At 35.1% G+C, this 14,226-nt stretch overlaps 1 protein-coding gene and 1 pseudogene across 1 annotated transcript in view; one reads left to right on the top strand and one right to left on the bottom strand.

The window, feature by feature from the left end:
* Positions 1-14,226, top strand: part of LOC145242648 (protocadherin beta-16-like) — a 418,274-nt gene that overhangs the window by 28,397 nt on the left and 375,651 nt on the right. The gene's annotated exons all lie outside the window — the stretch shown is intronic.
* LOC145243208 (U2 spliceosomal RNA) lies at positions 2,979-3,156 on the bottom strand (annotated as a pseudogene).

The following is a 14,226-nucleotide window of genomic DNA, read 5'->3' as shown; positions in this document are numbered from 1 at the left end:
CACACCTCCAAACACCCGGATAACGCCGGGCACCCAGGCTAGTTACATAAAAATGTAAGTTATTAATAAGAGTTAATGTTCATTTGTTTTCATTGTATAAAGTTCAGTGAGAAATGTTGAGAGTATTAAGATTGTTGTGTTTATACATTTGTTTTCAATCAGCAGACGACAGTTTGAAAGAATTAAGACAGTGTGGGGGGCATTGATGTCAGAATGCAGTATGTCTGTCTGCATATGCATGAGTTGAGAAACGGATTTAGCTTCTCCCAAGCCTCACAGAGGGGTGAGAGAAGCTGGCATAACGTAGATGTTAGTTCTGTCATGGATTATGGCTCAACTTGTTTATTGAAGGAAAAATCTGGCTTTATACACGCTCAAGGTGCTTCAAAATGGCAACTTCAACAAATTCAGAGCGAATCAACTGATTGGCTCAAAATGTTTCTATTTGTTGTTATTAATTCAGGCAGATATTTGCTCGGAGTCATATGGACAGAAACGAAATTCATGTTGTATACTAAAGCATAAACTTTGACTTTTTTTGTTTGTTTGTTTGTTTTTAGCTAGGTTCATTCTCAAATGAGGTCGCCTGGCTACTTTTCATTTCAGCGTTTTAATGGTACACGTTGTTTAATTCTCTCTTACTGCAAAAACTTAGACACCAGGGTAGAAAAGCGGGATTGAGAAGTCAGTGCCCATCAAGGAGGAGCACTTTGAACCCAAAAAAGTGCCTGTCGGCATTTCTCGGTAAGGGCGCCTCAGGCGATCATCAATTAGCTTATCCCTTGGTACAACGATAATTTTCATAAGTATGTTTTTAATGCTATTTTTTTTTTACTTGCTTTTCAATGAGGGCAGAGTTAGATACAATATTGCTTTTAAATGTTAGAAAAAGTCATCTTCTCCACCTCCGGGGCGGGGGGATGAAAAGAAACACAAAGGTCACTCCAAATTGAAACAAATAAAACTTAACCTCTGTCTAGAAGAATTTCTCCTTCATTTATTGAATATAAAAAAAAGAGTGGTCTTACTTTTGGAATGCCCTCACAGTTCGGGTTCTCGTATCATAGAAAACAAGGAACTGATTGCTTATATTACTTGTATTAATGGTTCTCATCTTCACTGTTATTTGTGCAATGTTTCGGTCGGATTGTCCTTTGACCGTCTTCAGGCATGTTGATTGTTGTTTAGAAAAGAAAGAAGGAAAAGTTACTGGCTTTGTAAATATTTTCGTATTCTGTGAGTCAGTCTCTATTTTAAAACTTTTGTTTGTAAACCAATTTTTTCACGAATTCGAAAGTATAACCATAAAATAGAGACTAACTCACAGAATACAAAAATATTTATGGAGTCAGTAACTTTTCTCCTTTTCTTTTCCAAAAAACAACCACCACACCTGAAGACGGTCGAAGGATAATCCGACCGAAACGATTGCACAAATAACACTTAAGATTAGGATGATCAATACAAGTAATACAAAAAAGTTATTTCATTAGCACAGATGCTACACTTTGCTTCTCGTCAAAAGACCAAAAACAGTAATGCCCAAACCCATTTCAACTTAAATAATTTATGCTACCGAAATAGAAATTAATGGATATTATTTTTCCTATTTCATAAAAATAAAACAAAGCTAGTGTTATGTTGCTATGCTTCTCATCTTCGGTGTTATTAGCACAACGTTTCGGCCGCTGCAACCGGCGACCTTCTTCGGGTGTTACAAGAAATTAGAACCATGGGTTTGAGGGTGGGTCCGTAGATCAAAAAGAAGGTTCAATCTTCAGGGGGCACTAAGATATTTTTTAAAGGCTTTCCTATGACTCAACTTTTTGGGGATATCTATACTAATTGTTAATATTAGTGAAAAAAAATGCTTTACGAAACAGAGGATCGATATCCACGTGTATTTTTTTTTTTTTTTTTTTAAACATAATGCAAGGATTGGGGTGGGGGGCAGCTACTAGGAAAAAAACTTTTTTTTGTGTGAAGTTACCTCCTTTAGGCTAGGCATATGTCTTGTTTGTTTTTTTTCTGGTACTTTATGATTAGGGGTGTCCAAATGCAATTTAGCTCTATACTGGGATGGCTAAACCGAAACAATAGAACAATAGTCCGATTAATCAACATAACACAAGCATTCACATCTCATCTCAAAAATTCAGAATTGCAAAACAAAGCTACATTTTCTAAATGTTATATATTATTGACCCTACACCAGTAGCGATTAAGTTAGCTAGTATGAATTTTGACAAGGGTCATATTGAATGCATGTCAGGATGACCTTAATCTGCAAATAGAAATAATTCCCACAGAAGAGTAATGTAGATTTGAAGCAGGGAGCAGAGATCAAACGCCAGAGACAGAACAAAGTCGAACAATGAAGACTGACGTCACGTTTTTGAGCGGAGAGAAAACTAAGATTTTCAGGCAGCCATCTGAACAAGTCACGGCCAATAATGCAAAATAATCTAAGGCGAGTGTTACTCCAATATCTGTCTGTCTGCATCACGCATTTCTTAAGTGAGAAAGTTAAGTTTAAGAAGTAAATAACTAGCTACGATCATCATCATCATATCGTAGTAATCTTTAGATCTCATTGTTGACATCTGTTTCACCTAATATATTTTGCTAGACTTCTCTTCTAGAAAGACATTGGGTACTTACGGGAGAGACCACGTGAAGGTTGCCAACATCCTAAATAAAAGCCATTGCTATTTAACATATCTAGACAGAAGCAGAAATAAGTTTTTTTATTTTTTACTACATATTTAATGTAATTACAGGAATGACCAGATAATTTATTTACACAACATAAGCATTGAATTATTATAATTCCGTCTCTTATCCTCGAGTGGCCTATAGGCCTTGATAAGCAGTGATCTGTTAGTATATTAGAACATCTATGCTAATGTTTACTTCTATGGTTCTTATGATCATCATCATATGAATCCAAAGTTTCTATTGTTGACATCGATTTCCCTGATATTTTTCTAGTCAGAAATCGCCTCAGTCTAAAAGGGCCACTCTGGATGGGAACAAAAATAAAAATTGCCTCAGTCTAAAAGGATTTATCATCAACTGATCTAGAACAGAAACGGTGAAGTCTGGCATTTGAACAGATACTACACTTTGTTCCTAGCCAAAAGGCCAAGAAGTTTTGCAGAATGAACTGGATTTGAACTTGGAACACCCAGATCGTCAGTCCCTGTCGTTATCCACTTGACCACCTCAGCTCCTATTGGCTACGATAGCATTAGTCTCTCTTCTTAATCCATTCTCTCCAAATAAAACCAGATATGAAAACTCTCAGCGAACGTCTCCTTGTGTCTTTACTGCATGAGAAGAGTTTTAATCATCTTAAACAGACGAGACGTCTGGCGGCCACTAGACGAAGCATGTAGACGAAATGACGATGGCAATAAGAAGAGGAAAGTGTGTAAAATCACGCGCATGTATGCATTAAAGACGTTTATTGATTACTCGTTATTGAAAACATTGCATAAATTCGATTACACTCTTTTGTAAGAAAAAATAAAACGGCAAAACCAAGTAGCAGCAGCTTAATCGATCTCCTCGACTTTCAAGAGCGATGTTTTATGTAAAGAGAGTTAAGTGGTCTAAAAAAAACATTTTATATCCCTATTTTTCCGTTTTTAGTGGTGCTCATGTTTGGGTATCGTTCACCACAAGACAGTTGTCATTTAAAAAGAAAAGTAAATATGCAAATGAGCTATTTGTTTTGATGGTGTAGAAACATCATTTATTCATTTAGATTTATTGCTTAGTACTGATGCAATATTTTCCATTAGTAAAAAATATATATATATATATATATATATATATATATATATATATATATATATATATATATATATATACACTAGCAGGGAGACCTGATGTTGCCCGGGATTGAATGATGATCAACAAATGTTTCACACTCTCATATTTTTATTGTCATCGAAATTGGTGCTGCTATACTTGAGGACCCACAATGGTGCACCGAGAGGAAGCTTCATATGCCTCCCTGCAGTGACTTAGTCCACAATACATTGTCTACATTGCACTGTGGAGAACCTTCTGTTGATTTTATAAAATTATTTTATATATATAATGGCCTGAATTAAAATTTAAAACGCAAACGTCAAGTATCATGCTTCAATTGTGCTCTAAACAAAAGCATTCATTTCGAAGTTCCCTTGTCATATCAAAACTCCTACTGTTGATTTTATATGCCTGGCCTTACTGCTTGTGCGGTTATAATGGCTTGAATTTAAGTTTAAGATAAAAAAGTCAAGCATTATGGTGCAATTGTGCTTTAGTCAGAAACATTTATTTCGAACGCACCCCTGTCATATCTAAGAACCTACTGTTGATTTTATATGTGAGGCCTTTCGGCTTGTGTGTTAATAAAACTTCTCAAATAAACTTGTGATGTTAGGCTGTATAAGGTGCTAACGTTGGTCGAAATCGCTTGTTCCTTCTTTCTTTGGATTATTTTGATTATTGATTATTGATACTTATCATAGACATTTCAACATAAAAGCTATCTAAGAAGACTGCCAGACATATACAGTACCTTTGTGTGAAATTTTATAAAAAACAGCCCAGCCGTTTTCGAGTCCATAGGGAACGAATTCAGACAAAGTTCCTTTTATATAAGTAGATATTTATATACTACACTGATAAATGAGGAAGTTAAAAATAGTTAACATTGAAGGAGTTCTTGATACCAAATTGATGATTAAATTTGGACTATTTTTTATTATATACTAATCCTTGTTTCATCCCTAAGTGTACATTGAACAGATACCGCAATACTTAATTCACTGCACCTTAATGGTGGAATAGTGAAATAGAAAGTATATTCATTTACGCATGATACGAGAACCTGAAATATGAGAGGCGTTTTAAAAGTAATATCTCCCATTTTTGTTTGATATAGCCCGAATAGATCAAAGCAAATTGCAAATTGCATTGTTATGATGACTGAACTTATGCATTCATGACTTGTGAGTTTCATTTCTCTGTTGCAAATATTGAGGGTGACATTTGATCGCCTTGGCGTTTAAGCAGGAAAAAAAAAATAGCGATATCAAGTTCTCAATTCCTACGTGGAGTAGAGTTAGATATTTATGAAAATAGAAGAATGCATTCTCTCATCGGTTAGTAATAATTCGGAGAAGATAACCGATATGGTTCCAGGGAGATCACTCCTGATTATTATTTTATTACAGTGGGAACCGAACTATGAATATGCAAACATCACATCTGTATCAATAAATACAGATGTGATGTTTAGATTTTAAATTTTGGTTGGTTGTGTTGATTTTATATAAACAATTACGGCATTCCATGCTCCCGTTCAGTCTTGAAAGACAAAGAATACCCCCTAGGGGCAGTAGTGTGTGTAATTGTGAGGCAACGGTTGCGCAATCTCCAACCACACCTCTCCTGAATCGGCACTGTTTGAGTCCAGTGGCAAGGAGAAGACCAGGACGACTGGAAACAATGCCGAGATAAGCGGAGAGCACATACAGCACCTGGAAGTCCCAAGTGGTCACCCATTTAGTACTGACCAGGTTCAGCGTTGCTTAACTTCGGTGATCCAGTGGGAACCGGTGTGCCAACATCATTATTTCGGCGTTATTTAATGCCGAATCCAGTAATTTTAGAAAAATAAAAATTATACTTTAAGTTCTTTATATTTTCAAATATTTATTCATGGAGTCATGTTTGATTGTTTTTTTTTATGGTGTATTAATCTTTTCCCAGTGATTTAATACTTAATCCAGTAATTTTAGGAAAAAAAAGAAGTTTTTATACTTCAAGATTTTTATATATTACTTAATTGGAATTCATTATTAGTTAGGGTTAGGGTTAGTAACGATATGATCTAATTCTGTTTAGGGGGAAGGGGGCGAAGATGAGACCGCTTGAATTCTAAGAACAGATACTACACAAACATACGCACCGCACCATTATACAAAGATAGCCAGATAATTTATAGAAGGCTAATTACAACATGGAAATATACCGACTGGAAAGAAAGAAAAACTGAATACCGATGATAGACCTTTTGGCTAGCAGCAAAGAGTAGTATTTGTATTGATCAAACAATAAATATATTTTTTCCAGGGAGATCACAAACAACCAATGTTTAAAGTATTGTTGGTGATAACGAACACTGTCGGAAAATAGAAAGAAAATACACACACACGCACCATTATATAAAGATAACCAAATAATTTATAGAAGACTAATAACAACATGGAAATATACCAGCTGAAAAGAAAGAAAACGGAATACCGATGACAGCCTTTTGGCTAGCAACAAAGTGTAGTATTATTTATTAATTTATTTATTGCGGGCTATTATCCTTATCTTTATTAGTTGTTGTTTCACGACGTTTCGGCCAACTATTCTTCAGGCCTTCGTCAGGTGGTAACTCCAAAACATATTACCACATGAGTGCTTCACTGTAGACTACAACATCATGGTCTTTATTGAATCCTCTCATAATATTCTTCATCATTCAAGTGACAATTAATCCACCTTATTAAAACTTATCCTTGAGTAGCTATTTTGGAGATAGTTTCTTTTCAAGAACTTCCGGTCTGTAATACATTAGCATGGGACTGCTTCCCTGTAGACTAAAATGAAGAACTCATAGCAATTTTGTCCCCCGTGACGTATATACTCCTGACTAACCTGACAAGCAGCAAAATCCCACTCCTTCACTGTTGGTGCCAGAAAAACTTCTCTAATACTTCACTTGTTTTTAATAATCATAAAAAGATAATTCTTTAAAATAATAGATAAGTTCAGTTTACTTTTTGGTGTGTCACAATGATCAAAGGTTTATTGGATACTTGAATAACAACAAAATGAATAATAGTTCTATAAGTAGATATATTATTTAATTATAATTCATTATTGAGATGAGTATTATTTATTCATTTTATTTATCGCGGACTATTATTCTCATCTTTCTTAGTTGTTTCACAACGTTTCGGCCAACTATTCCTCTGCCCTTCGTCAGGAGGTTATTATCCTTAATTGGAATTCATTTTTGAGATGAGCATTACATATATTAATTTATTTTTATTTCGGACTATTATTCTTATCTTTATTAGTTGTTGTTTTTGATATTTTATTAGTTGTTTTTTCACGACGTTTCGGCCAACTATTCCTCTGGCCTTCGTCAGGTGGTAACCACAACAGGATAGGAACTCCGACTCTCCTAACTGCATCCTCAGTAATTACTGCCTTCCATAGTTGTTGTCGTCTCATCACGTTTTTTTGGTCAAATAAGTAATTTTCAAGACCTTTATATCTTCAAATATATATTTATAGTGTTTGGTTTGATTGCTTTCTAGAAGAAAATAGTTTCTGTTTTCGACTTTGCAGAAAACAGAAAAAAACCAATGCCATTAATATTTGGTGCATTTTTAGTCAGTAAGCCAGTATCTTCAGAAAGCCTGGTCTGATAGCACCAGATGCCCTAATAGAAATCACCACTCCGATCAAAATGGACCTGGGAAGAATGGTAATTAAGGGAAACTCCACATTCTCCACAGTCTACAAATAAGGCCTCACCACGGGATATCTAAAGGTCATACCCAGGAGTAACACCGCATTTTGAAGTACAAGTTTCATAGGTTTATGTTTGTAAAAAAATTTCTTTTTTTTACCGGATACAGGGTGGAACGATAAAGTTGTCGCCCTAAAGAAAACACATCTACAGCTTCATTTTAAAACTTCTATTGCAAAAATAAAATCAATTCAGGTAACTTGATAATATAACAGAGCTGACATCTATTCAATGAAGCCCTCTTCAGCTTTAATCACCGGGTCTGGAACTGAGAATATGCCTTTTCCATAAGCGCTGACGGGAGCTCGGTGAATACTTGGCGGATGGCGACGATCAGGCTGGCTTTGGTGTTTTGTTGGTGATATTCTCGATGTATTACTAAACGAAGTAATCCAGCAGGTTCAAGTCGGGAAAGAAGGGGGGGGGCAGTAGGAGAAGGGTACAAAGTCCTAGCACTCCTTTTAAAGCCAAGCCTGGGTCTCTTTGGACTTGTAGACCAGCACAGAATCCTGCTGCCACACGCAGGGTCTACCAGCAGCCACATGATTGCATCAAGGGATCACCGCACTCTTCAGCACATCCAGGTACACTTTGGTGTTGATTTTCAAGCCAACTTTGAAGATGTGAGATAGTACGATGTGACCCTCACTTGGAACCACACCAAAGACCATAACCGTGACCGGAAACTTTGTTTTCATCACCCTGGGCACGTCCTCAAACATTGAACTGTCTGGATTTTCATTTTGAGGGTGCTGGCAATGATCCTGTAGTCATGATCGGTAAAGAGCACGAGTTATACAGCGGCACATCTCCAATCTCGCTTGCTGAACATTGTGTCACTTTCAGATATGATAGAAGGCTCCTATCACTCTTGGGATTTGTACAGAACTGTCCAACTAGTACATGATCTGCAAATGAAAAAAAAAACGGTTTTCATCAAACGGAAATGGAATTATGTAGTCTTTTCTAGAGCGACAATGTTATCGTTCCACCCTATATTATTCATTTACACATTTCTTTGAATGAAGTAAACTGGAAAGATTATTGTGATAGATAAACACGGGCATTGTCGAAAGACTTGAAACAAGAATGGTGACATTGATTTAAGACCGTTGAGAATTGTCTTGCGTTCATCGACTGACAATTTAAGACCAGTCACAAATGTTTATCTCTTCAAAGATTTACAGTATTATTTCTGAGTACAAAACTTACGAGGAAGCCATCAACGTGTTACAGTCACAGCTTGTAAGTCCAACAGTCTTTAAATGACAAGCTGACCGTATGCATTCGGCAGACTTGTGCAAATATTTTCAGGCTTTAAAAATATTAAGCTAAGAAGTGACAGCGACGAAAACTTAAGATGAGTCGAGGTGATCCTTGATACCAGATCTGTTCAACGTGTCACCTACGTTAGGTTTCTTGAGTGTTCTGGTGTCTTTTTTTTTTTTTTTCTCTCTCTCTGTAGATGCTGGGTTGAAGAGGCTGTTTTTGAGTTGAGTTCTTGTGTTGTGTTTCCGTGGACTTTGATTAATAAAATGTTTTGTGAGGGTTTTGTGCCCGTGGATTTTGATTTATCGAGTGGTTGATTGTTTTAAAAATTTTTTATTTTTTATTGTTGTGTCTGTAGATTATTTTCTGTAGGGTCGTGCTTGTTCCTATGCGAGAAACAATCCTGGATTTACGGCAACCAATATGACACTATCGCTTCCCCTGGAGGGTTACTTGATTGAGGAGTGTCTTGAGGATGTAATCAGCTCCCCGGGGAATAAACGATATCCAACGATAGGCACATGTTGGAAATATCAACAAAAAACGGGTCGATATGTCATCAGCTATTACTGCCTGGCATGGGTCGCTTCTTGTGTGTTCATTGCGTCGTTACAGGCAGCTTTCTGTCGTCGCATTAATGGGAGGAACCGCAGGCTGAAATCGAACACTTGTACAAAAATAGCGAACAAATGCATTTTTATAAAAATATATATAATTTATTTAACAGTTAACAAGTAGGAAGCATATGTAGTCGATCCATTGCGTGCACACCAAACTACTATGTCCCGCACGTACGGGGTGCAAACTTCAAGTGTTTAAAACAATGAAATTATATTTAATTCTCTCTATTTACATTGAAAGAGAGAGAAGGGGTGAAAGAGAGAAATAGAGAAAAAGAGAGGAAGATATATTCATACAGGTTAAACATTGTTTTGTTTTCGAATGCCTCATTGACGAGTTCTCCTGGTCCGACCTTTCAAATTCTAAGGTCTTATATCGTTTTGCCTTGGTTCAATATCATAAACAAACTGTCATTCTTGGCTTGAGTCATCGCAGAACATTTTCAAAATCAGAAACACCTGTTTTACACAATTGCACCGCACAAGTGCAGATTAAGTTAGGCACAAGGTTTATTTATGTAGAAGCCCCCAGCTCCCTCAAAAGGGGCTACGTCATTGTGCCACAGTGATCCTTGATACCAGATCTGTTCAACGAGTCAGGTGATTCACAGAATAAACTTCTCATTCCCTCAACCACAACAAATATAAAATTTATGTTCTTTGTCATTCTCGTATTAAAACATGTTTTCCTATTTATCTCTTCTCTCCCCCCCCCCCCCGCAATAAATTGTTGTTATCTTTACAACCGCTCTTCATCAGGAACGAGGCTAGATCTCTGCCAATTATTACTTCCTTATGAGCTGTGAGTCTCGATACTTTAAATGATTGGAAATAGCACATCCGTGTCACCGTTCCACTCCTAACACCAAAAAAATAGTTCTACCTTTTGCTAAATTAAACGAAAAGGAAAAAAACGTTTTTAGTTACTAGCATTTCAGCCCGGCGTTGCTCGGGTGTTTGGAGGTGTATGTTGAGCAAAAAAAAAAAAAAAAAAAACGATCAATTTTTTAACTTTGACCCCCATTATGACCGCTTAACATTTATTGTTTTGGACTCAAATCAAGTTATTAAGTTAGATCCCTGTCCAAGGAACCTATATCTAAAATTTTAAGTGTTTAGACCCAAAATTGGCGGGGGTGTTTGGTAGAGTTCTCAAAGGTCAAATCGTTGAAGTTTGACCCCTTAATCGCTAAATTTCTGACCGAAAACCGATTACAAAGATTTTCCCAAATCTCAGTACCCTGCATATCAAATTTCGAGTCTGTAGACTAAAAATTAACAGAGTTATTGCCTAAGGAAATGTACACAAACAAAGACGTTCACTTTTATAGATATATAGATTAATTTTAAATCATGGAGCAGCACACAGCAAGCCATACAGTGTTTTCTGCGTAATAAACTGATAGCATCTGAAATGAGGTGCAGGATTTGCCAAAAATAAAATAAATAAATAAATAAATAAAAATCTGAAGGTGGGTGGGCCTGTTATCGATTGGACGAACTAACTCTACCCCCCCCCCCAAAAAAAAAACTTTTGATCACACGAGAGAAAAGAATTCTACTTATTAAAAAAAAAATATTTATCACACTTATGACAAGTTGATATATTTTATTTTGATTTTATTGCTTTTCCATGTTTTTTTTAATTAGAATTTGTATCGGATGCATATTGCTATTTTCTATTTCCTTGTGTTTTTAAGATTTGTACAGCAACGCTGCATATTCTGACGGTTTACGTCAGGTGCCAGGCAACACCGAGCGGACATTTACAGAAGTCCGGTTTGCAAAATACATTAGTACCCATTTGATGCTTGATCTAGATTCCTTGGAGCTAATGTCATATTCTTTGGATAGTTATTTCAATGGAAAATTTATTTTACCATGTCCGTATTGTCTTAGTATGTATTGGTGTTAGTTTATATTGTCTTTGCTCAGTATTGTCGGCAATATACAATTCCTTTCTTTGCATTGATTGGATGATGGACGTTAAAATTAAGGCATTATCCAATCAAAGTTGCCTTCTACTGCACAGATGACCTGCACCGTTTGCTCATCACAAGTTATCAATACAATATAAGAATGATCATTTCTTATGTTTCTTCTCCATGATGAACTTCATAAATGAATGGGATTTACATGGTCCAACAATGTTTAGACATCTTTCTGATGAAGCTTAAATATAAGTGTGTTAGCCACGTATCGAAGCCATATTGATGGTATTAGTGATTATATATATATATATATATATATATATATATATATATATATATATATATGTGTGTGTGTGTGTGTATATGTATATATATATATATATATATATATATATATTATATACACATCCTAATGTCTTTTATTTAAAGTCTTACACTGAGCAAGACTAGAGACAATGGCGATCACAAAACCAAGCGTTGGTGTCGGATAACATCTACAAGTAGGTCGTTTCAACGTCTGCATTAGATTCTCCATTGAGATACAGGCGGAATTCCTCCAGACAGGGATATGTAGCCAATATTTTACATACCACAGCAAGTGTCTCCTCAGTTGGTATCTTCATAAACATACGTCTTAAATTACTGGCTGGAATAAATATCGATTTTTTTTTCTTTTCACAAAGTGGGTGGAGTTTCTGACATACGATTGAAACTTGTGAGTGGGATGATTATATCTACTAGGCAGTGTTTCGTTGGAAACTATCAAGATTCAAAAATGTGAATGTTCTGTAGAGTTTAGAGAATTATGGGTCACAGTTCCGGAACTCTTTACGAGGGGGCCTTTTTCCTTGATCACCGTTTTGTTTCATATATATATATATATATATATATATATATATATATATATATATATATATATATATATATACCTGTCGCACTGTTCTAAGTAACTAAATCCTGCTAAGGCCATCCATCGTTTTCAATCTGCATACAGTATTGTTAATCATCCAACTGATAATCGGTGACCCTTATCCTCGAGTGGCTTTTGGCCTTGGTGACTCTTTATTATCAAAAACAGATGCAGTAAAGCAACTAAACCGATCACGTGAATTAGATCATTCCATATTATTGCTATAGAGATTTGTTGCATGCCTGCAACTAATTGTGTCATTATTCTCACACATATCAATGAAGTAATGTTTATACTTTGACGTTCAAGTGTCAACCAAATTTCTGATTCGTGACAATTATGATATCTCTGATCCGCGTCTTCCAGTACACAGCTGAAGTCGTGTTTTATTGGCATGTTTTCAGCTGTTGCTCAGTGAATAGTGACGTCTCTCTTGCTCTTTACTCTTGTAATACAAAGCTGAAGGCTTGCTGGCATGTTTTCAACTGATGCTCAGTAAATAGTGACTTCTCCCTTCTCTTGTAATACAAAGCTGAAGTTTTGTTGGCACGTTTTCAGCTGATGCTCAGTGAATAGTGACGTCTCTTTTTTCTTTCTCTCTTTTATAATTCGTAGCTGAAGTCTTGTTGGCACGTTTTCAGCTGTTTATCAGTGAATAGTGACGTTTCTCTTTCTTTCTTTCTTCTCTTGTAATACACAGCTGACGTCTTGGTTTGTTGAGTGTTTACCTGCTGATTTTAACAGACGTCTTCAAGTCTAATGTAAATGAAGACTTGTCGCGCTGTCCTCTTAATTTAATCCTCTTCATTCTATTCATCGTTTCCAGTCCTCTCATAATATTGTTCATAATCTACCTTACAATTTTTATCCTCGAGTAGCTTTTGGCCTTTATAAATAATGACAATATTAAAAAAAAACTTTAGGCATATTGATAGAGGCTTAGAACAGAGGCTTCATCGATTTTTTGTGATTGCTAAAAACAAGCAAAATATTGTCTGTTACAATGTTTAGACTATATATATATATATATATATATATATATATATATATATATGAGCAACCAGTTAATGAAATATGTTAAAAAACACTTTGAAATGAGTTAAAAACATATTTAATCTGAAAAGGAAACACTAGATAAATGAATAAATTTATCTAGTGTTTCCTTTTCAGATTAAATATGTTTTTAACTCATTTCAAAGTGTTTTTTAACATATTTCATTAACTGTTTGCTCATATCATAAGCTCTATTTCCTATTTGGTATTGTCGAGCTTTTATATCTGGCTGAGATAATTTTATAAATATTAATTCTTTAATATTTATAACTTACTTTAATTTTACCATCTTGGATCATTTTGGTAAATTCAATTGTAATTTTCATTTTATATATATATATATATATATATATATATATATATATATATATATATATATATATATATATACCAGCAAACAGTTAATAAAACATGTTAAAAACACTTTGAAAAAGAGTTAAAAAATATATTTAATCTGAAAAGGAAACACTTGATAAGTGGATATTCCTTAATCCGCAGAGTTTCGAAGAAATACTTTCCTTCTCATCAGAGGGTAAGAATTAGCAAAATGCAGAATCGGATTTTGCATGCAAAAGTATTTGATGAAACAACAAGTAAGTCAAAGATCTTATTTGATAACAAAAAAGTGAAGCAGAGAGAATATGGTGAAGAAAAAGGTGATTACACGTGAATGGATAGTCTGGTGGAAGATAAATAATCCAGTGACGGTAAAATCCAAATATATAACTTCAAGAAAGTTAATTGAATTTCCATTTGCACAAGTAAAATCCAAATTTTATTTTATATATATATATATATATATATATATATATATATATATATAATTATTTCCACACCCAAACAACGTCACATCTC

This window comes from Euprymna scolopes, chromosome 21 (genome assembly GCF_053919585.1).
Source record: "Euprymna scolopes isolate OS-2025 chromosome 21, ASM5391958v1, whole genome shotgun sequence".
In the NCBI taxonomy this organism is placed as follows: domain Eukaryota; kingdom Metazoa; phylum Mollusca; class Cephalopoda; order Sepiida; family Sepiolidae; genus Euprymna; species Euprymna scolopes.
This window is presented reverse-complemented; position numbering and strand designations above follow the sequence as displayed.